Source organism: Telopea speciosissima, chromosome 6 (genome assembly GCF_018873765.1).
Source record: "Telopea speciosissima isolate NSW1024214 ecotype Mountain lineage chromosome 6, Tspe_v1, whole genome shotgun sequence".
NCBI classification, from domain to species: domain Eukaryota; kingdom Viridiplantae; phylum Streptophyta; class Magnoliopsida; order Proteales; family Proteaceae; genus Telopea; species Telopea speciosissima.
In genome coordinates this window covers 18,850,231-18,873,806 of record NC_057921.1, presented here as the reverse complement: position 1 = coordinate 18,873,806, position 23,576 = coordinate 18,850,231, and positions in this window count along the sequence as shown.

The window sequence follows — 23,576 nt, the reverse complement described above, 5'->3', positions numbered from 1 at the left end:
ACTTGAACCTTCATGTTGTCAAAATACATTAGGACTTGTCAAAATCAAAGTAGTCGAGTCCTTGAACTTAGAATTTATAGCGACAAATCTAATATACTAGACATATGATTTACTTGACATAGTTTCAAAAATACCCGCACATTTATGGCCTTGTGCTTTCATCTTAGGTTTTCATAAGCGCCTTACAGATAAGCTTTGAATCTCGCAGAAGCGGCCCTACTTCCTACACTTATATAGGTGAATCTAATAAAATACAAATGTATGACTTACAATTCCTATAGGACATAGATTCATTAAAGGATTGATCCTATCCTCTGTCTATTTCTCCATACATACATGCACTACCTTGAGATGACAAGAGATACTATCTCTACTAAAGTGCATAACCGGTTATAACTACAAATGTTTTTCTATTGAACTAGTTGACTAGATGTTAGTCTAGTGTCTAGTTGGTTTCCACTTGTGGGTTACCTCTCATTTAAAAGTTTTAAACCTATCTCCTTAGAAGTTTTCCATACCACATCCCTACCTAGGCCTTTTGTAAAGGGATCAGCCAAATTTTTCTTTGACTTTACATAACTAATAGTCACAACTCCTTTGATGAGTTGTTCTCTTACATAGCTATGTCTGAAACTGATATGCCTTGACTTTCCATTGTAAACTTTATTATCAGTTCTTGATAATGTTGCTTCATTATCATAAGATATTAATATAGCAGGCATCAGCTTAGGCCACAGAGGAATCTCTATCAATAGGTTCCTAAGCCATTCTGCTTCCTTTACTACCATTGCTAAAGCAATAAATTCAGACTCCATAGTGGAGTGTGAAACCATAGTTTGTTTCTTGGATCCCCAAGATATTGATCTCCACCCAAGGTAAATATCCAACCACTGGTGGACTTTGATTCTTCGAATCTTGTAATCCAATTTGCATCTGTCAAACCCTGCTCTTGATTAGCTGGAATTTTGATTGAAGGACAAGAACCCCTGACCAGGCAACCAAGAACACTGTGGAGTATCACTCCAGTGATTTGGATTGATGAAGAAACCTTGTGTATGTCTTCCTACATGCCTGTCAGAAGATGGACAGCTGACCCCTGCAACTGCATAGCTCACAGCATTATGTATGGCCTGGACCCCAGGTACATTATGTATGGCCTAGACCCCAGGTAATCTCTCTCCTCCCAATAATTGTGAGACCCACCCCTGAAAATATGTTTAAAGAACCCTAAATGGCATGTGGGGACAATGCCCTAACCATGGGTCAAACCCCTGTGCAAGCCCCACTGAGATTCAGCCTTGCTGAAATCTCTGGGTGATGCACTGGGTGATGTAGACAAGGCCTAGAGACATGGCCCAGAGTACAAAATAGCACATTAAATTGATTTTAAATTATGGGGACCACTCATAATGGACATAGGCACCCTCCATAGATAGAGGGGAGTCTAAGGGACCACCTCATACCCTTGGTTCACTGTGGACCCCACCAGTGTGCCCAAAATCACTGTGAATTAGTTTAAAAACTCATTTTCAAAAGGGGCCTTAGTAGCCAAACAGACCCTAGTATGGGCTGGGCCTATAAATAGTAGTACCATGGGCTCATTTAGAGTTCTTACTACTGTTCAAATCATGGGAGAGAAAAGAAGAGAGAAAAGAAGAGGAAAAAGAAGAAGAAAGAGAAGAAGGAAGAGAGGGGAGGCAGCCTTGCATCCAAAAGCTTGGATTCAAGCAACCATAGGCCTGAGCAGGTATAAAATGTAACCTCTAACTTGTTGTTCACATACTGATGCTGCTCCTTACTTGATTCCTTAGTATTTTGATAAGTTTCTAGCCAACTAGCAGCCTAGAACAGCTGGGAACTACCTAGAACTGCTCTAGATCTGCCATGCAAGCATGGAGCATTGAAGATCTGAGATTTTTGAGTAAAAATATAGGTCTGATGCTGCCTCTGCGGTGGTGTTGTTTGTTGTCCAAGTCATGGTGCTTCACGAGGTAATGAGGTAGGGCAATCCTTTACCATGTTACCTCGTCCTCCACATCTATAGCAATTATCAGAATTCTGCTTACACTGTCCACTGTGATGCTTACCACAGGTACGACAAGGAGTCTGTGTGGTCTGCTCATAGTGAGTCCTCTGATGCCTCTGGGGTCTATCATCCCTAGAGTGCTGACTGTTAATAGGCCTCTTTCCCTGTACCTTACTCGAGTTGCCCTGTATAGTACCCCTCTGACTATCCTCCAATAATAGTGCTCTCTCTAGCACCTCAGCATATGATCTCAGCTTCAATACTACGATTGATCCCTTCAATTGGGGATTCAAACCTCTCAAAAATTTCTTAGCCTTCTTAGCATCAGTATCAATGTGTGCAGGTTCAAACTAAGCCAATTCCTCAAATTTCTTTTTGTAGGCCATCACTGAATTTGATCCCTGTGTCAAATGTAAAAACTCCACCTCCTTTCTCTCCCTGAGGCTTTCAGGGAAGAAATTCTCGTAGAAGGCCTCTAAGAATTTTGCTCATGTAATTACTGGATCTTGAGCTTCCAGTATCTGCCTAGAAGTCTTCCACCACATATTAGCTTCTCCCTGTAGCATGAATGTGGCGTAAGTGACCTTTTGGTGGTCGGTGCACTCCAAGACTCTGAAGATTTTCTCCATCTTGTCAACCCAAACTGATGGCCACAAGGGATCTGTACTCACTCCCTTGAAGACCAGTGGTCCCAATTTCTTAAACTTTTCCATCACCCTGCTGGTATCCTCTCTCCTTAGGGCTTGTTGCCCTGGTTGTGGTTGGTTAGCGCCAACTGTAGCCTGTTGTTGCACAAAATTCATAAAATTTGTAAAGGCTCCCATAAAATCCTGTGGCGTAACCCCAGGTACAATAGGAGGTGGTGGGGGTAGATTCTCCTCAGCTGGTGGTGGTGGTGGTGGAGGAATTGAGCGTCCTCTGTGGGGAGGCATTGTTCCTAACAATAAGAGGTACACTTTAGTCCAAAGCAGTATATCACTCCCATGCCAAAATTTCTAGTACGCAGGAAACCAAGACAAACTACCCTATTGATAGAGGTTCAATCCTAGGTGTAACATCTCTATGTTAAAAATCCTATGCCACCAGTCCTAGTTCATACTCTACTCTAAAACTCTGCTCTGATACCACCGCTGTGACGCCCCCAAACCAGCCTAGGGGTAAAGGTCGTCACACAAATCCACAAGATCGAAATGGTTTTAGATAGATGAACCAAAATTGAACCATTAGTCATAATCTCCAAATAAATCCTCAATAATACCATCATATAACACAGCGGAAGACTTAAACAGTTAAATTTAGCATTTGATTAATATGAATTCGAATATTTAAAACTAAGGTGTTGGTGGCACCACAACTAAAAGTAAAAATAAATCCCTATTACATCCATCCATCCAAATATTAAAATAAACCATGTATCAGGGTCAAATACAAACCCAAATCATTACAATCGTTCTAAATAAAAAAAGGATAATTGATTCCATAAATTTTCTAATCATCCCCAATTTGAGTATCATCTCCTCCAATAACTCCAGTGCACTCATCACATGAGCATGGCTCCTGACTCTCGTCCTCTGTGTGGTTAAATAAAGGGGTAAGCTTGGGGAAAGCTTAATGAGTAAGGGAAAATAGAACATAAATATCGATAAACAAATGCATATCCCGAAATGTTATAGAATCTCAAAACATATGTTATATAAATCTGAAAATATCACAAATTCCAGTAAAACATGCCATGAGTTCAAAAGTTCATAAATCTAGTTCCAATTAATAGCCTCAGTAGGTTCATAAAATGGCACCGCTAAAAATCAACATATCACCAATATAATCAATAGGATGGGACTCGGGCTCTTGGCTCACAGAACCGGTAATGGGCTCCTATGGAGGGGAAACCACATTCCTTAAACGTCACGCTCTTGCCTCACCCCCGGTCCACATACCAAACATAATGGAATTGTGAGCTTCGAGCTCTTGGCTCACAGAACCAGACCATGTCCTTAAACGTCACGCTCTTGCCTCACTCCTGTGCTCAACAATCCACCCCAACACATAACCCCCTGTTGGAAGGGTTGCAGTCCAACAATATTACATTCAAATCATATCTTATAAAATGACAAGTCTCATCATGTTTTTGATAAATTCACAATCATGCATTCTTTCCATAAAAATCATATTATATTTCAAAACATGTATAATACTTCAAAATAGACTTCAAGACAATTATGCACAAATAGTCATGTTGTTTCAAATCATGAAATTTCATAAAACGACAAATCAAAGAAAAGAAATTTGTATATGAAAATAATACATAGGTTCAACGGGGTCTCACTCACCTTGTAAGTTTTAACTCAATTCTCACTGCACTTCAAATCACAAAAATAACGATCCAATATCCCCTACATAGATTATAAATAGCAAAATCAATAGGTTTATGTACGCTTACAAAGCTGTACCCAACTTGTAAACATGGGCAGCCCTCAAATTGTAATATTTATCCCCTTGTACATATCTGGAGACTCTCAAAATTTACAGGGGACCAATTTACCCTAATACCAAGATCTCCACCAAAAATCATCTCCAAATTATCTTATTTTATATTTAAATCATTTGTTTCAATCTTAGTGCACAGATTCTGCCAGAATCTGCGTAACATATTTACAAAATATATAAATATCATATCCCAAACATGATTAAATCCAAATTTTTTTGGTATTAAACTAGACTAAATAATAATGATCCAAACCAAATTTCAAGCCTAAATTCCAAGTATTAGTTGGGCTTTCATTATTCCCAAGTTCAGGTTCAAATTCTGTCAAGACAACAGATTAGTCCCAAGTTTTCATTCAGATGGGATACCAAATGAAATTTGATGGGCCTCAAATTTGAAATAATATTTCATCTACATGTCATCTATAATTCCATCAAAATTGGGATCCAAAATCCTCACTGATTAAGAGATACAATTTTTGTTTTCTAACAGCGGACAGAATCTATCCAAAACTGTACACTGTAACAATACAACCTCAAGAATCAATCTCCTATATTCAAATGATCATGAAATAGAATATGAGAACATTAAAATGTATACATTTTCAAAAAAGACAAGTCCAATGAATCCTCTTCTCTCTTGCTCTTACGTAAAATTCTTTTCTCCCTCTTTTTTTTTTGTTTTTCCTCCTCCTTCTTTATTTCTTCTTCTTCAATCCTTCTTTATTTCCTCTTCTTTACTTCTTCTTCTTTATTTGTTAGAATAGGTTTCAACCCCCTTTTAATTAAATTTTAATTTTTAATCTCTTAATTTATTTTACAATTTATTAATTCATTAAACTTTAAGTTTCTTCATTCTCTCCCTTCGCTTAATTTATCTCAACTTCTCAAGTACACTTGACAAAGAAAATCTTTCTTCTCCTTTCAATATCGATTATAGTCCCCAAGTCAAAAGTCAATATTGTGTCCACCAAGCTATCCAAAGCAAAACAAATAAAATTCATTTCAATTGCTTCCCTCAAGAATTGATCCTTAGACTTGTTTAAATCCATATGGGGTCCTAACCACTAGGCTAACCTCTCTTAGATGTTAATAAATTTATAAATAAATATATTTGGATACTAGGAACATATAACCATGCACAAAGAAGGAAAAATAAATAAATAAATAAGCATACCCTGCACTAATACTAATAAAATACTAGCAAGATTTTACCTATAGTGTGCATACTAACAACCACAATTCCACCCTTCATTGGTCCATTGGTACAGATTCTGTACACAAAGTGAAAAGTTCAAATTACCCTTATATTTTGGGCATGGGTATTACACATTAGATCTGATTTACAGTCATGCAACATACACAACAATATGATATGTAATATGTATAATGATGATGATGATGATGATGATGAGATGTAATGTATGCATGAATGCTATGCTGTGTAGAGTAATGGAATTGTATCTCTGGTACCGGAACACACCCTCGATCCCCAATAATACAACACCATGAATCTACGACATAGTAGGGTTATATCCTTGGTACCGGAACACACCCTCGATCCCCAACGATACAACACCATTAATCTACGACATAGTAGGGTTATATCCTTGGTACCGGAACACACCCTCGATCCCCAACGATATACCCCTAACTATATTAGTGGAAGCTTGCCAGTCCCAAAACACACCATTGGTCTCCCAGCAAGCCTCCGATAATCCCAACCACGGTACCAGAACTTACCCTTGATCCCTGGGCTGGATTAACAATAAGGTGATACAATATAAGAACTTACACATCTATCACCCGTATCTCTTTAACACAAAATTACAAATGCAATATTGTGCAAAATGCTATATGAATCTATCGTATCGAGAGGTATTCTGGGTGCATCGACGTCCCATACCATCTAGTACGCGGGTACCAGCACAACATGACACATAACATGCCAAATATAATATATGAAGAAAGACATTAATTAAACCACAGTATCATCTCATACAATTCCAATCACATTTGTAACGCATAGTCATTAAGCATACATAAAATCACATTCATGGTTAAATAATGCAAACATGCATCATGTAGGAAATATGGCAAATAACATGAATGTATCAAGCACAACATTTAATCATACAAACACTCAAAATAAAATAAGATCCAATCCCCACTCACTATATAGTTCATGTTTCGTTGATTTGATTCGTCGTTCGATGCCCGCTAAGTGCTTCTCTTCATACAATTAATGAAGCCTAGGATAGTGTAGAAGAGTGTTAGAAAGGGTGGGGGAAGGTTCCCTATGAAAACCCCATAAATTACATAGACTGTTGACCTTTAGGGCAGCATTAGATGCAAGCACGGTTGTAGGCAGGGCCTTGCATCCGCCCTTGCATTCGATAAAGGCATGATACAGTTTTGAAGGTGTTCTTTAACCCAATTTATCCCACTTGGATCTTTAAGTCTCAAGGACAAGGAAAGGGTGTCCTAGAGTCCACTAGGGCTTGGTTATATCATTAAATTCATTGGGTCTAGAGAACTTAAGGGATTGAACTCCCTTATTAGGTTCTCCAGGCTCTTGTGAGTTCATAGGTCTCTTCTTAAACCCTTGTTGTGTTATGCCCTCAACTCCCTGTTCGTCTTCTATAGACTTATCAGGTATAGGTGGTGAGTCAAATACGTGAGAAGTCCCGGTGCCGCATGTGCCTGCTTCGTAGCTTGAAAGTGTATGTTCATGCAAGTCATGAATTTTTCTTGTTGCTGTTGTATTGCAGTCACAATTTGAGTGGTCATGTGGGCTAGCAACTCTTGCTGTTGTTGCTGGTTTTGGAACAGGATTTGTTGTTGGTGTTCCATGGCTTGCATCATATTGGTCATGATGGTAGCCACCTCATTAGCAGTCATATTAGGGGAAGGTGCAGGTGCATGAGCTGGAGAGGCCTCAGGTGCAGATGCAGGTGGAACTTCTATGTTCTGAGTAATAGGTTCATTGGGGGGATTGACTGGAGGGTTAACAGGAGGACATGCTCCACTAGGAATATTTCTGTTGGATCGGGTTTGCACCATACTCGCTTTTTGAAAGGAATTCAAGATTTATGATTACTTGGATGCAACAGGAAAATTCAATATATTTCATATATTGAGGCGACATTTATGTACTTGAAATATTTGAATAGAACGATTTGGAGCAAGAAATTTGAAATACATGGTGTGATGATCTTAAGGCAGTGTTAAGTAAGATATGCACCAGCATACCCCGAATCAGGCACTAGCTTCGGCCTGGCCATCGTTGGAGTACAATTTTGATATAGGTTGTATGAGTCTAAAGGTACTCTGTTTCCCTCTTAATTACACCGAATTCCCTAGCTATCAAGGTTCAATAAAAATACAACTGCGTCTATAGGAATCTATAATTTATTGATTATCATCTCGAGCTTAAGGTTAGGCTCAAGAGTAGAGCTAGTTTTAGAATTTTTAGAATTTAGAATCTTCCAAATTATGTTTGTGTTTGTTTCTGCTTTATTGGTTGCACTTTCGTTTATAATAAGATTGGAAATAGTACTCCCAGTTTTCTTTCCGGATGTGAAAGTTTATGCCTCTTCAATTATAGAGTTATCAACTTTTACACCTAGCTAGTCTCCTACTGTGTTCTTTTACTTCTTTATTTTGTTGTTTTCTTAAAACTTTTATTTCTTTGTCTCTTGGCCACCCATTTCCTACTTTCGTTGTTTGTGAATGTAAATAGAGCTTCTCGCTCTGATACCACTCTGTCACACCCCAAACCATCCCCTGGGAGGATTTAGGCAAGTGATCGGATATCCTACGACATCCGCCAATCCCTAAGGATCTAGAAGCAGTATTTACACGTCACAAACCACAATTTGAGGTTAAAAGATAATAGAAGAATATCAGAGTGCAATGAAAGATCGAACTACCCACAGACAATTTATATCATCAATAATAAAATCCCAAATACCTATGTTATACCATATACATATCCATTTATGTTCAATAGGTACATTATCTTGGTAATTACACTTCTTGAAAGAAAGAACTTAAATAATAACAAAGTCGTCGCTAAGCAACGAGATGAGGAAGATATACAATTCCATCAACAGCTTCCTCGCCCATTGGCAAACCCGTTCCTGGAAAATCAACTAAAAGAGAATATACAAGAGTGTGAGCTCCACCGAGCCCATGAATGAAATATAAACCATGCAAGCACAACCAAAAGAGTCCTTCATGAGGTGCAGATCATTTTATTTATTAGCCACCTAACATCACAACTAAGTCAGGTCAGTGCTACTACAATCCCCAATACATGTATCCCTGGTGTGAGCTTGATTACCCCTTCCCGCGATACACCCATTGAGTTGTCGGAGAGGACCATTAGCCCCAGCGCACTAGTCCTTGGTCAGCCCAACCAGCCCTCTGTAATTAACCTGTGGGGTAACCGTCGGTATTTAGCTCAATTCTTTTTCCTTTTATTTTTGGATTTTATTGTGGCATAAAGCTCGGTATATAGCTCATGATTTAATTGTGGCTTAACGCCCGACATATAGCTCATGATTTAATTGTGGCTTAACGCCCGACATATAGCTCATGATTTAGTTGTGGCTTAAAGCCTGGCATATAGCTCATGATTTAATTATGGCTTAATGCCCGGCATATAGCTCATGATTTAGTTGTGGCTTAAAGCCCGGCATATAGCTCGTGATTTAATTGTGGCTCCCACAGGCATCCAACACCTTAACCCCTGTTGGCAAGGGTGCGTAGCACGGGTAATGAAACCCTAGCCCCATGTCTATATGGCATCGTATGAGTCAGGCGGTGTCAACCATATCCCATAATACGGGCTACCACAGGCCTCATTTCCAAGCCGGCTACGACATCTAATCTAGCAATTCCACATACAAGCATTATCATACATTTCTAATCTTCATCAGATAAGATTCATAATTCAAATGAGAATATAAAACAATTTAAAGTAATTGAAGACAATAAATATTTTTGTTGTTGTCATGACCCATCAGTCGTGTTACACCTACACTCATGGTGTAATTCCACTCACCTTGGTTTGATCCTATTGGTTCAGATGTTTGTTCAGTTCCGATCGGTATCTGGCTGTGCACCTCGAGCACGGAAACAAATCCTAAATTAATAAATTAGAAATATGTTATTTTAATTATTCAAAACTATTGTGGATTACCTAGTGTTGGTCTAGGCTCACTGGTCTAACTCGATGCTCAATCCGAGATCACTTTGAATTCTCCGGGCCTTGCACTGGGCTTTAGGCCCATGTCTCGGTGTATCATCCGGAGAATGTGGCTTAGGGTCAATATCGTATTTTATCACTGTAGTACATCATTCTAGGTCACAATATCCTTACAACACAGTCCCTAGGTCAGTAATGCTGTAGGACCAACACAGACAGGGTTTCCAATCCCTGCGGGGCCCACTTAGGTACCCAAGGTATACATAATTGTGGACAGATGTGAGGAGGAGTATTTTGGTCATTTTCCACCTCCTTACACTATTTGTAGTTCATATGTGGAGGTCCCCCAAGTCAAATCAGCAAAATAGTGAAGTTTTCATTCACTGGGTGATGTCTCTGGGTGATGTCTGCATCGCCCTGTGCCATCACCCAGAGATTGCAAAATCGGAATCAGGCTGAGATTCCAAGGTTTTGAACCATGGGCAGTGCATGGATCCTCTCCGCATGCATGTTAGGTCATCTTGGACCCCCCAGGGGTATACTTTGCACTGGTCCTTGTGGATTTTCACCTGGGCCCACCACTTAGCTGCCAGAAACTGCCCAGACAGCCCAGTGAATAGTAACCCAGCATAGCTTCAGCTGCAAGCCACTGTTTTGGCTGCATTCAAAGCTGGTTTTAGGTACAAAATAGTAATCCAAAGCTGCTACCACCTAGTGTTAGGTTCCATGCAGCTAGGGCATGCAATCAGGACTCCAAACAGTCAAATAACAGTGGATCTGGCAGTGCAGCCATGCACAGCCAGATTTCGGCTTAAAGAACAGCAAAACAGATCTGTATTTTTACTCAAATATCTCAGATCTTCCATGCTCCATGCTTGCATGGCAGATCTGGAGCAGTTCTAGGTAGTTTCGAGCTGTTCTGGGCTACCAGTGGTTAAAAATCCATTAAAACCACAGAGATCTAAGAAGAAAACTAGTAACAGTAGGTTTATTACATGAAAGGTGCTCAGATCTTACATGCAACTGGTTTGCATGTTAGATTTGAGGCAGCACAAGGCAGCCCCCAGCTGTTCTAGGCTTTCCTTGGCCAGATCTGCCTCCATAAAGCATAGATTCAAAAGAGGAAACATAGAACAGCAGCAGCAGCATATTAGGGTAAGGATTATACCTGAGTTTTGGTCTGAGTATGCTGCTGGAACCGAGTTTGGGTGCAAGGTATGCACTCCCTCCTTTCTCTCTCTTTTCTTTCTCTTTTTCTCTCTTTTCCTCTCCTCCACAGTTTGAGCAGTGTAAGGGCTCTAAAATGAGGTTGAGGTCTCTATTTATAGGCCAACCCTCAACTAAGGTCTGTTTGGCAACTTAGGCCCATTCCAAGAATGTGTTTTTAGACTGATTCTCAGTCATTCCGGGCTCTCTAGTGGGGTCCACAGTGATCTAAGAGTATGAGGTGGTCCCTCAGACTCCCTTCAACCTATGGGGGGGTTCATGACCAATAGGGGTGGTCCCCACACATCTGTAGATTAAAAGACTGCATTTTCCCACTATGGGTGATGTCTCTGGGTGATGTGTGCATCGCCCAGTGCCATCGCCCAGAGAATTCATCTGCAGAATTGTTTGGATTGAAATGCAATTTCAGTCCATTTAGAAACATAATTGGGTCATGGTTCCTTCTAAGGAAATGAAGCTCTATGAATCTAGTTGGATTATGAAGTTATGTTATTTTTATTACGCAAAGGTCTACCTATCAAAATAGCAGGATCCGATTTTGACAGCAACTTGAGGTAAACTTTTAACTAACTTAGAGACATATCTAGGTAATGGTGTCTTCTAACAAAATGCAACCCTATGAGTCTAGTTTCCAGAAAAATTGGAACCAACACAAATGAAGTTTGGGTGTTGGAGTTGTATCACTTTAACTAAGAGAAGGTCCATCTGTAAATTAGCAAAATTTGTCATTTATGTTGGGATTTAAGATGTATGTATGGAATTGGGTTCCCACCATCAAATCAATCATGCAAATTGATGTTTGGGTTTAAAAATGTTTTATCTAAAACATTCAAGTTGATGAGGGTCATCATTGGTTTAGCCTAGAACTAGGATTTAAGTCCAAAGGTCCTAGAATCAAGGGATGGTACCTTCCTTAGCCAGTACATTTGGTGGTGAGTTGTACAGTCACAAGGAGTTGGTGTTTGCCTTCTTAATGGTATGCAGGTCCTCACCAATGGGGCTATCTCATTATGTTCAACCTTGGGTTCAATGCACCATAGTATACTGGTAGCTTTGACCTCGGATTCTGGGCTTTCAACAAAAATTCCAATTAGCCTGTATTTTTGTGCAGGGGTTTTACAGTACCTGTTGCTACAATCAATACTGGGTAATAAGAGCTCAAGTGTGGGGGTACCATTTTCTTTTTGATCTTAAGTAGGGCATCTTAGTTTTGGGTTTGGTGTGTGCTTCTTACCCATTGTCAAAATATGAACTTGCAATCATGAATATTATGTGTATATTCCCTGCAAACACTCACGAGACAAAACTCGTCCACTAGGGGTAACCTAGAGGTTTAAAGGCTTGTTGCACATGCTAAGTACAACCGTGATTCCTACGAAAGTGAGTTAGGTTTTTCTTGTTTTCTTTATTTTTTTTTTGCTCGAAGACTTGCAAAATCTAAGTGTGGGGGTATTTGATGAGCACATTTATGTGTGAAATTATTCCATTTAATTCTGCATTTTTATCTGCTTAGAATGGAGCTACCTTGGGTATTTTCTGTCTTTTTCAGGATACAGGGGTATTTTATGTGATTTCATGCTATTATGGACTATCAGGCATCATATCTTCTAATTTACACGTAAAGTGGTCTAGTTTCTTTTCATGGTTACAAAGAGGGCTGAATTCTGAGCAAGATGGATGTGTTGCATTAAAAGTATGCATCGGTTTTGGAGTCCATTCATGCGATTATTCTTTTTGGGCTAGAAAAGAATAATAGGCCGAAAAATGAGTTGAAATGCAAGCCCGAGCCCAAAACCAGGGAAGATTGACTGGTATAATACAAGTGGGCCCCTCCTTCATTGTTGGACGAATTTCCTCCCCTATTTTCTCTCTCTCCCATTTTATTCTCTTATTTTATTTCCTCTCCTATTTTCTCTCTCCCATATATTTTATATATTTTATTTACTTTTCTTTTTCTTCTTTCTCCCATTCACTTTCCTTTTCTTTTATTTTTTTATTTTATTCAAACCCTACACTTCTCAATCCCTACTTCTTTCCCATCTTCTCTCAAACGCCACACGGTTTCCCTTTCCTAAATCTATTTTATTCTCCTAATTCTTATCCACTAAAATCTCTCCTCTAACTCCCATATGCTCCCCATTTCACACGTTCTCTCTCTCTCTCTGTCTCATCCCCATCTTACATGTTACCTCTCTCCCTCTCTTTTACTCTCCTATTCCAACCGGATTCCCTTTTATTCTTATCTTTATCTTTTTAAAATCATCTAACCTATTCACGTGGAGGAGGGGGACTGATTTAAAGAGGGTTTCATTAAATTACTGGGCAGAATTCAGATTGAGATCCTATCACCCACCTATTTCCCAAATCCATCACAGATTCTCTATCTCCCTCATTCTCTCTATCTCTCATGCTTTCTTTTTCTTTTTTTATTGTTAAATTTCTTTTTAAAACACCAACTATAAAACCCACGGACAGATCCCATTGCAAAAAAAAAAAGCAAAAAAACCGTGCCCTCTTCTCTTCTTCTTCTCTTTATTTTGCTTCCTTCTTCTTTGGTTTTTTTTTGTTTTTGGATCTTGGGTTCGGCAAGGGGAGGAGGGAGTGATCACCGTTCCAGCAGCTTCATCGCCATAGATCGTCATCACCATTGCTGCCCTTTGTCTCTTAGCACCATGATTGGCTAAGTTCCCTCTGTCTTTAGGTGTAGATGAACTAGTGGTGTTTGCTATTGAAAATTCTAGTTTGTATTCTTGATTGCTTGATGTTGAGACCCCATCCCTGTTTGGATGATTTTAATTGATGTATTTAGTTGGAAAATTTTGTTTCTGTGATTCATTATTTTTCATTCAAGCAATGGTATTTTGTTCTTATGTGGTTGTACCAATGATGGATTATAGCTGAACGAACTAAGCGTGCCAAGCCCTATAAGCAAAGGACGATAGTACTCGTCAAGATAGTCCATACTTAGGAGGAACCCTACATTTTGTGGTATTATTAGTGTCAAACCCTACCCCTGACTAACTAAAAATTTTGATTGAAGGACACAAACCCCTGATCAGGCAACCAGGATCACTGTGGAGCATCACCCCAGTGACTTGGATTGATGAAGAAACCCTGTGTGGATCATCTTACATGCCTGTCAGTAGGTGGACAGCAGACCCCTGCAAATGTACAGCTCATTGCCTGATATATGGTTTGGATCCCAAGTAATCTCTCTCCTCCTTATAATGCTGGGACCCACCTCTGTAAAAGTATGTAAAATCTCCTATGGGGCATGTGGGGACAATACCCTGACCAAGGGTCAAACCCCTGTGCAAGCCCATTGAATTTCAGCTTGCTGGAATTCTCTAGACGATGGCACTGGGCGATGCAGCAGGGCCCAGTGACTGTTTCTGTATATTTTATTTATTTTTATTTGTGGGGACCACCTAATATGGACATGGGAACCCTCCATGGGTAGAGGGAGTCTGAGGGACCACCTCATGCCCTCAGTTCACTGTGGACGCCACCAGTGTGCCCAAAATCAGTCAGAATCAATTTAAAAACTGATTTTTAAAAGAGGTTTTCTCAGGAAAACAGGCCTTGGGCTCATTTTAGAGCCCTTGGCATATCTGAAATCCGTGGGTGAGAAGAGAGGGAAGAAAGGAGAAAAAGAAGAAGAAGGAGAAGGAAGAAGGAAGAAGAAGGAAGGGGGAGCTGCTGCAGCCCTATACCCAGCCTGGTTCGAGCCTTCTCAGACTCATTCAGGTATAAACATACCTATATATGCCTACTGTCCCCATTATTTCTCTATGTTTGATGTGATTTTGCTCCCTGGGCAGTCCTGAACAGCTAGGGTTTGCCTAGACCAGCTCCAGATCTGCCATGCTAGCCTTAAGCATGGAAGATCAGTGATTTTTGAACAAAAATATAATTCTGATTTGCTGTTCTTATGAGCCGATTCTAGTTGTGCATAGCTGCACTGTTCAGATTCACTCTTGGCTAACTGATTGAAGCCCTGTATGCAAGCCATGACTGTAGAGACCAAACCCTAGGTGGTTGCAGCCTTGAACCACTATTTTTCAGGCATTTCCAGCCCTGCATGTGGCTGAAACCAGATTTCCAAGCTTGGTAAAACCCTATGACACTATTCACTGGGACTGTCTGGGCGGCCATTGGCAGCCTGATGGTGGACTTGATGGAAGATTCATCTGGACCATGGTGTAGATCATCACTGGGGCTACCTTATGCCCTAACATGCATAGGCTGAAGGTTAGGACCCTGCCCAAGAAGCCCAGCCTAGGGAACTCAGCCCAGCATCGATTTGCAGCCTCTGGGCGATGTACTGGGCGACGTGGCAAAGCCCAGAGACATCTCCCAATGAATGGAAAGTTGTTGTATTGCTGATCTGACTTTGGGGAATCTCACCCAATGGCCTTTTGGACACTGTGGGAGGTTGGGAAATATCTAAAAAGCCCTTCCCCACATCTATCCTTGATGGGAAGGTATTTTGGAACCCTAGTGGGTCCCGTAAGTGTAAGAAACCCTATTGTGCTTGATCCTACAGCATAGACAAGCTGTGGACAGCACTGTGGACTTGATCTGACCTTGGGTCAGGTACAGCTAATGAAAATGACCATTTTACCCTTGTGCCACTGACACTGGGTGATGCACCCGGACATGACCTAAAGCCCAGTGCAAGGCCCAATGATTCCAAGTGTGGACCAACTGAATACTGGGTCAACCCAGTAAATTTAGGTTAACCCTAGGAGTGCCAGTGATAAACTAAAAACCTAACATGACAACTTTTGATTTATATCTAGGAATTGATCCTGCGCTCGAGGTCAACAACTAGACTACTATTGGAATTGAGTTTGCAACTGAGTATCTAGAACCAAACTCAGGTGAGTGAATAATACTATCATATGTGCATGTGTAATTATGAAGTTATGCCGGCTAATAAGAATTGAATTATATGTGCTGTGTTATTTACTTCTATTCAAATTACTCAAATCACTATATAATGACTATTTATTGATCAACACTGTGAATTCTATTATGATGATTGTGATTGTTAGACTAGATGCCGTAGTCGGCTTGGAGATGAGGCCTGTGGTAGCATGTAGAATGGGATGCGGTTGAAATCACCCGACTCATACAATGCCATATAGACATGGGGCTAGAGTTTCATCACCTGTGCTACGCACCCTTCCCAACAGGGGTTTAGGAGTTGGATGCCTATGAGGGTGACCATATGTGAATGAGAAAAGAAATGAAAAAAAATGAAAAGAACACCGGAATGGTGAATGAAAAGAAATGAAAAGAACACCAGAATGGTGAATGAAAAGAAAAGAAAGAACACTGGAATGGTGAATATGGGTTGTAAGCCAAAGAAAAGAAATGGATTGCCCTTCAGGTTAATTACAGAGGGCTGGTCGGGCTGACCTTGGTGACTGATGCGGGAGCTAACTGGTCCTCTCTGACAACTCAATGGGTGTATCACGGGAAGGGGTTAGAAGCCCGCACCAGGGATACATGTATTGGGGATTATAGTAGCATTGACCTGACTTAGTTGTATTGTTAGGTGGCTAATAATAAACTGGATTTGCACATCATGTAGGATCATATGAACTGTGAATTGTGATTGCATATGCATGCATGATTGATGTTATTTGCTGACGAGCTCAGTGGGGCTCACACTCTGTTATACAATGTTTTTCTTAGATGATTTTGCAGATCGATGCCAGTGTGGCATGGAGGCTTATCTCGAGGAGGAGAGTTCTGGTTGTTACGATGATGTTGGTGTGGACCCTGATGGAGGTCAGACCGATCCTGCATACTTTCTCAGTGGTCATTGATGAAGACCATTAAGGAGTACTTCTGATGCTTTTTGTTTTGGGGACTCCTTTTTGTTTTTTCTAGGAGTTCATCCCCATTCTGACTATGGACCGGTTATAGTTTTTACTTTCTTTTCTTTTTAGGGTTGAGTATGCTCACCTTGTATATATATGTGTATGTAGTAGTTTTAGCTTTGGTTCTGTCAGCTTTGTCTTTATGTTTGTGGGTTGATGGGAAATGTATCAAAACAGACCTTTTTATGTATATATTATCATCATTTCCCAGTATCGCTATGCTTCCTTTATTTATTGAAATTGTAGTTATCTGCAGCACTCTGATCTTGCCTTTGGTAAGTGAATGAATGTGGTTCCGTGAATGTAAGCACTGCTTCTAGATCCGTGGGATTTGGCAGATTGCCGTTGTGCAATTCGGGTCACCTACCCAATCCTCCTAGGGGGTGGTTTGGGGTGTGACAATTAGGCCTATGGTTATAATAAACCGAAGCATGCAACCAAATTAAATGGCAACCCATTGGGGATAGAACCCTAAAGATAGTCTTCTCCCGTATTTGCATATCGTTGTTAATTTAGATTTGTTTCTTTTGTTCTTAGTTTAAAAATCAGATTTAATGCATTTTAATTTTCATTACTTTCATCTTATCATCTTAGTAATTTAGCCTTCCAGTTCCCGAAGATCTACCCCTAACTTGCTACTTGCTAGATTAATTTAGGGTTTTATTTTTGACCAGTTAACGACACGATCAGGTACCCCCTTCCGAGGTGGCATTAACATAAGAGGCTTAGTCAAATAGCATTTAAGTTCCTCAAAAGCCTACTGATGCTCATCCCCCCAACAGAATTTGTCATTCGACCGAAGTCGCCACAACGGGGAGAATGTCCTGACCAGACCAGCAGAGTTAGAGATTAACCTCCTAAGGAAGTTGACTTGCCCTAAGAATTTCTGGAGTTCCTTCTTGTTTCAAGGAGCTGGTGTTTGCATGATCGCCTTGGTCTTATTCTTATCCACCTCAATTCCTTTCTGGTGGACGAGGAAACCAAGGAAGTTCCCTACTGACACCCCGAAAGCACACTTGAGGGGGTTCATTTTGAGACCGTGGCGTCTCATTCACTCAAAAGATCTTCGGAGGTGCTCCCCTTGATTCATAGATTTGACTACCACGTCGTCAATATATACCTCTAAGAGTTATCCAATCATGTCAAGGAAAATGAGGTTCATCCCCCTTTGGTAGGTGGCCCTAGCGTTCTAAAAGCCATTCTGAATACATCCTCTTCGGCAATAAATATTTGGTTGTAACCCGAATGACCATCCATGAATGACAAGATCTGGTGCTTCGCGGCTGAATTGACTAGCATATCTGCCATGGACATAGGATACTCATCCTTGGGTGTCGCTGTATTTAAGTCTCGAAAGTCTATACAAACCCTCAACTTCTTGTTCTTTTTAAGGATGGGTACAACGTTCGCCAGCCACTGAACATAACAAGTTGGCCAAATAAACCCTACCTTAAGGAATCTTTCAATCTTGTCCTTTATTTTTACCACTACCTCAGGCGCCATGCGCCTAGGGAGCTGCTTGACTGGCTTATACCCTTCCAAGCTAGGCAAGCGATGCTCCACAAGACTACGATCTAATCCAGGAAATTCGGAATAGTCCCAAGCAAAACAATCTTTATATTCTATTAAAAGGCTTACAATTGATGCTCAGAACTCTGAATCGAGTAGGCCACTTATAAACATTGGCCTCTTGATATCTTCAATGCCTAAATCAATCTCCTCAAGTGGATCTTGAACCTCGGCCAGCATCTCCTTCATCTTGGGTGGCGCCAGCCGAAGATGTTTTAATTCTAAGCCTCTACTTGGGCCATCACCATCTGCAGAGCACTCGGCCATGTGGGCCTGAGCCAGAATCAGACGTTGTTCCAGACTATATAGGGTTAGCCTTTTTATTATATTTTACTGCTACACTTTTCTCTCTGGTCTTCCTATCCATTGAACTTGATTTTGTTCAGTAAAGGCCCAGCGACGTCGGATAGCCTAAGAGCCTCGAAAGGGCATAGCTCAACTGCTCAACATCTTTGGCCACCGTTGAAGCCATTGCCATTGCCGTTGGTCTCCCATTCTCATTTTGACCGACGAACGTGATGGCGGTGCTCTTTCCACTGTAGAGCCTGGCCTCTGCGTGATTCGTGTTGACTAGAAAAGGCCTGCTGTCAGCACTCACCCACTCGATCTTTCCTTTGTCATTCCAGAAAACCAGCACTTGATGGAGAGACGATGGAATGCAACTATTGACATGAATCCAGTCTCACCCCAGCAAAGCATTATAACTAGCATCGGCATCCATGACAAAGAAAGCAGTCAGGGACTCTTTTCCCCCAATCCTGAGATCAATAGGGAGGATGCCTTTAGGTTTAGACGCCCCACCCAAAAAGTTGGTGTCTGAGACGTTTGCCGATAGGAGCTCGGCCTCGTCTTGGCCCAGGCGCTTCATCATTTTCGAGGGGAGTATGTTGACTGTAGCTACATTGTCTACTAGTACCCGTGAAATGGACTTATCGTTCATCAGGACGTTGATGAATAAAGGCTTCAAGTGCTGAGTCATCTCTCTACTCGGCTTCTTGAAACTCACGCTCGACTGGGTGGACTGCTACCCCTGGGACAATGGTCCAAGGCCGATCACACCGATTGTCAATAAACAATGAGAAACAGGACTTTCAACCACGCTCTCTGGGTCTACGCCCATAATCAGAGGGCCGCCATCCTCCTCCTCAAACTCTTCATCAACGACGTCCACCACCTCATAACTTGACTGGTATATCTATGGTAGGACATAAACTATGTTAGCTGGAGCCTTCAACAAGACTGGAGTTTTTACCAGAACTGTATTGATCATTATGGTCTGAATGTATTGTTGTAGTTTTGAATCATCGGTATACTCCTGCTCTGAGTAATTGGACATCCCTTTCTCGGGGGAGGAAGACTCTGACTTGGTCATGCCCCCTTCCTCCCCTACCAAGGTGAGGTAACCTAAAGCCAGCTGTTGATCCACCTCGAAACTCGCTTCAGTCTCCCTACCTCCTTCTAGGGATGTAGGCTTTGGCTCGGCCAACATTTTCTCCTTCCCCCTTGATGGAGTCCTGACTGTCTATTGGCCGGTTCTTTTGCTGGCCCTAGGGTAGTCCGTAGTAAGTGGGGTCCCTGTTCGGTCATTGTTTTCTTTCGGGGGCCTATGTGTCCGTTGCCTCTGCCCCTCCCTGGGTAGGAGAGTGTCCACACGACCAGGCGGCTCCTCAAGCTAGCGGCATGCTACTGCTTATTGCATTTATCACCTGCGCTTCTGGGTCTTGGTCATCCTCCTTCCTTGGTCGAAAGGAAACTTTGGATGCCGAGCAACATTCCAATGGTAATCCCTTTCTACCCTCGATTTGGGAATTACCATCCTAGGCGGATTGGGAGTAGAAAACCTTCTTGGCATGCCTTCCCACTCCTCTTGCTCTGGAAGAGTGATAGCAGACCGTAATCACGTTGGTGCTAAGGCTGACGGTCTTGCTACACGGTCCCTAGCCGAAAGTCGTGGTAACGGCTTCCTTTTCGGTCTACCGATTGGTCGGTGATTCAGACGCTCCTCCGTGAACTGTCTCTCAGACCCTATCCTTGGTTGTCGTTGGGGATCACCCGCTCATTTTTTATTAGAGCTAGAAGCAAAATGCCCCGGTCTGATTTGCCTAGCAAGCCCTGAAGCCCGAGCAAACTTCGCTTCTTTACCGCCTGGCTGATCATCCACCAAGGGGGCACTTGACTCCGCTTGAGGTTTATTCTCAAATAGTTTCTTATAATGCACACAAACCCCCCAATGGAACTATTTGTTTGGCAGTGGCTCAATGGCTTCGAGGTCCACCCCTTTCTCCTTCTCTTCGGTTAGATGATGGGGATGCTTCAATGTGACAAGCGGTTCCTTCCTCTTGAGCAACCGTAGCTTCGATAGGTCGGTATCTACCATGTTGGCTGACGGAAAAGGGTTCTCATCCACTAGCATGATGCCTTTCCACTTATCTGGGAACTTTAAGCGCCCATCTTTAATAGATTTTGCAATGCCATTCAAAGAATAATACAACCATTAGTGTTGTGGGTAAATGAATTGTGCCACTTACAATACCTTTTGCCCTTGATCTCCTCGGCCGAAGGTATATGATGTCCCTCAGACAGCTTAATTTGTTTTTCTTTAAGGAGGTGGTCGAAGATTGATTCAGCCTTGGATATGTCGTAAGAATATCTGGTCCTACTATCCAAATTCTTGGCCGGCAACGACTTTGGCGGTGGACTGGGCCCTACCCATTCGTCAATCAGAGACAAAGCCTTGCACAAGTAAGGCTTCCCTGAAATAAATTCGGCAATGCTAACCTCACATTCTTCATCGGCCTCAAAATCCAAAAAGTTAACGGAACTAGGGTTAGTAGTCCCCATAATCGCCAAAGCTGGCTATTTATAATAGGTCCCTAAGAATGAAGCTCTTCAGTCTTCCTCCTCCCTGAGGCGTAACTCATAGCTGGTTGCTTGGGCCACAAGTTGACCAAGATCTGGGAATTCTTGTCTAGCAAAGCGCTTCACAACTTGAAGGAAAGCCCTCCCAGAGCCATTTTAGCATACTCTAGCTCTTGTTAAATAGTCGGGCACTTATATCATGCCAGTTTGAACCTATTGACAAACTTAGCAACTGACTCGTCGGGCAGTTGGCACATGCGTGCTACGTCTGCTATTGCGACTGTAGGTTCAGTCCAGTAAAACTGAGCATGGAATTGATCCTCCATCTCATGCCAAGTTTGGATTGAATCAGCCGGTAAGTTAATGTACCAAGTGAATGCCGATCCGGTCAGTGAGTTTGGGAAGAGCCTAAGCTTCATGACTTCGTTAGCCACGAGGTTTTCACACTGAACAATAAACCTTGCTATGTGTTCGACAGTGGACATGCTGTCCTCTCCAGAGAACTTGGCAAACTCTGGAATTTTCAGATTATGTCTGAAATCCAACTGGTCATAATGCTCGGGGTAAGGCTTTCTATACATCGGCTGGGTAATAGGCCAAAACAAGGGGTTGATCTACTCTTGGATTAACCGGGTCATATCTACCTAGTTTGCAAGTACCTGATTGGCTTGATCCGCCACCAATGGCTGCCTCTGTCGAACTTCTGCTTGCCCCACATTGGGGGGTGGTGGAAAGTGACCGGCATATGGCCATTCAGGTTCTGCCAAGTTCATCCTAGGCATTGCCAGCCTTTGATAGAAGCTTGAAGTCGTACGCCTAGTGCGCTCTCCTCCAACAGCTTGGGAGCCTATGGTTGGACCTGTCGTGGTGACTGGCACAGTTGGATTCCCAATCTGCACTGCTGGTGCAGGAACCCCATTCTGAGGAGGTGTGGTCCTGGCCGCCGCACCATTTGGACTTGCTGGTGGGCTGGACGAACTAGTACAACCGGCCTAACTAAATACACCGGGATACACCGCCTGAGCAGACGGTAGACCGATTCTGGTCCCTACCACGCTACCCACCTATACAACTGGGGTCTGGCCTATCCGAAGTTGGCTGGCCTGCAATGGTCGCTATTGGGCGAAAACATCATAACCAACTCTTCAAACTGGGCCTGGGTGCCATTATAGACTTGGGCCATGGAGGCAACAATTGCTTTCATGTCCTCCAATCCCGTTTGCAAGTACCCTTGCGTTTCGGCGGCCGTACAGGCCTACCCCTACAACAGCATAGTCACGAAAGGGGGAATAGCAGTATCTAACTGTTGCTCACCCTGCACGACCAGCTGATCAGCATTTCCAGCATTAGACTCATCAGTTCCGCTATCTTTGTTGCGTTGACTTGCTTTGGTATCCACCATTCCTATCGAGTGTCCCACCAGGCGTGCCAAAAAATGTTGTGCCAAAAATCCTTCAGCTAGTGAGGAGTGGTTGGAATGAGAATAGAACACTCTGTTGCGTTGCGATCTAGAGTTCTACTCGTGCCCCGGTATTCCGAGGACTTCTCAAAGATAACAGAACAAAGAGACTTGAAAATGGACTGTAATTGCACTTCAAATTACTCGTATTGAACAATCTATAATGCAAATCATAAGGGTGCATAAAGTAAAATACAAGAAACCATAGGTTCACACCATCATGGAAAAGGAAAGAAAACAGTAAAGGAAAGTAAAGATAAGTAAATGCAGGTTTTGGTATGTGTTTGATTGATGCCTCTTTCTTGCTCTTCCTGCTTATTTTATACAGTAAGGGTAACCATAAGAAACGGTCTCCTTATTCATCGGCCACCATCCCTGCCATGTTCGGGTTAGCACATCATCCAAGTCTTAACTGCTAAAAATTGTCATTGATGCTAACCGTCTGCCTCTTGGCTGAACCCAATCTTGACCGGAAGGCTCCATGGTGCTTCGATTAATCCGCTTGGTCAAGTCACCCCGTGGCCGAGTGCCTCCAGTTGGCTGTGAAGGAGTGGAGCAAAATCTGGGTGTAAACAAGCTTGCAACTTGATGTAATGGATGTCTTTTGAAGCAAGCCAAAAGACATATAGATGTGTGAAAATCTACATTACACTACTCCTAAAAAAGAAAAATAAAAAGATAAAAGATAAAGTCACTTGTTGTATTGATTTGTTGGCTTCCCTCCTTTGATTTGAATCTCTCCATTTATAGACATCCTTGGCAGTTTTGGTGGTTTCTATAGTTATCACAACTCCCATTTATTTGAAATTAGCTTTGATCACCTTGGTGACCGTTTACCGGTCATTGACA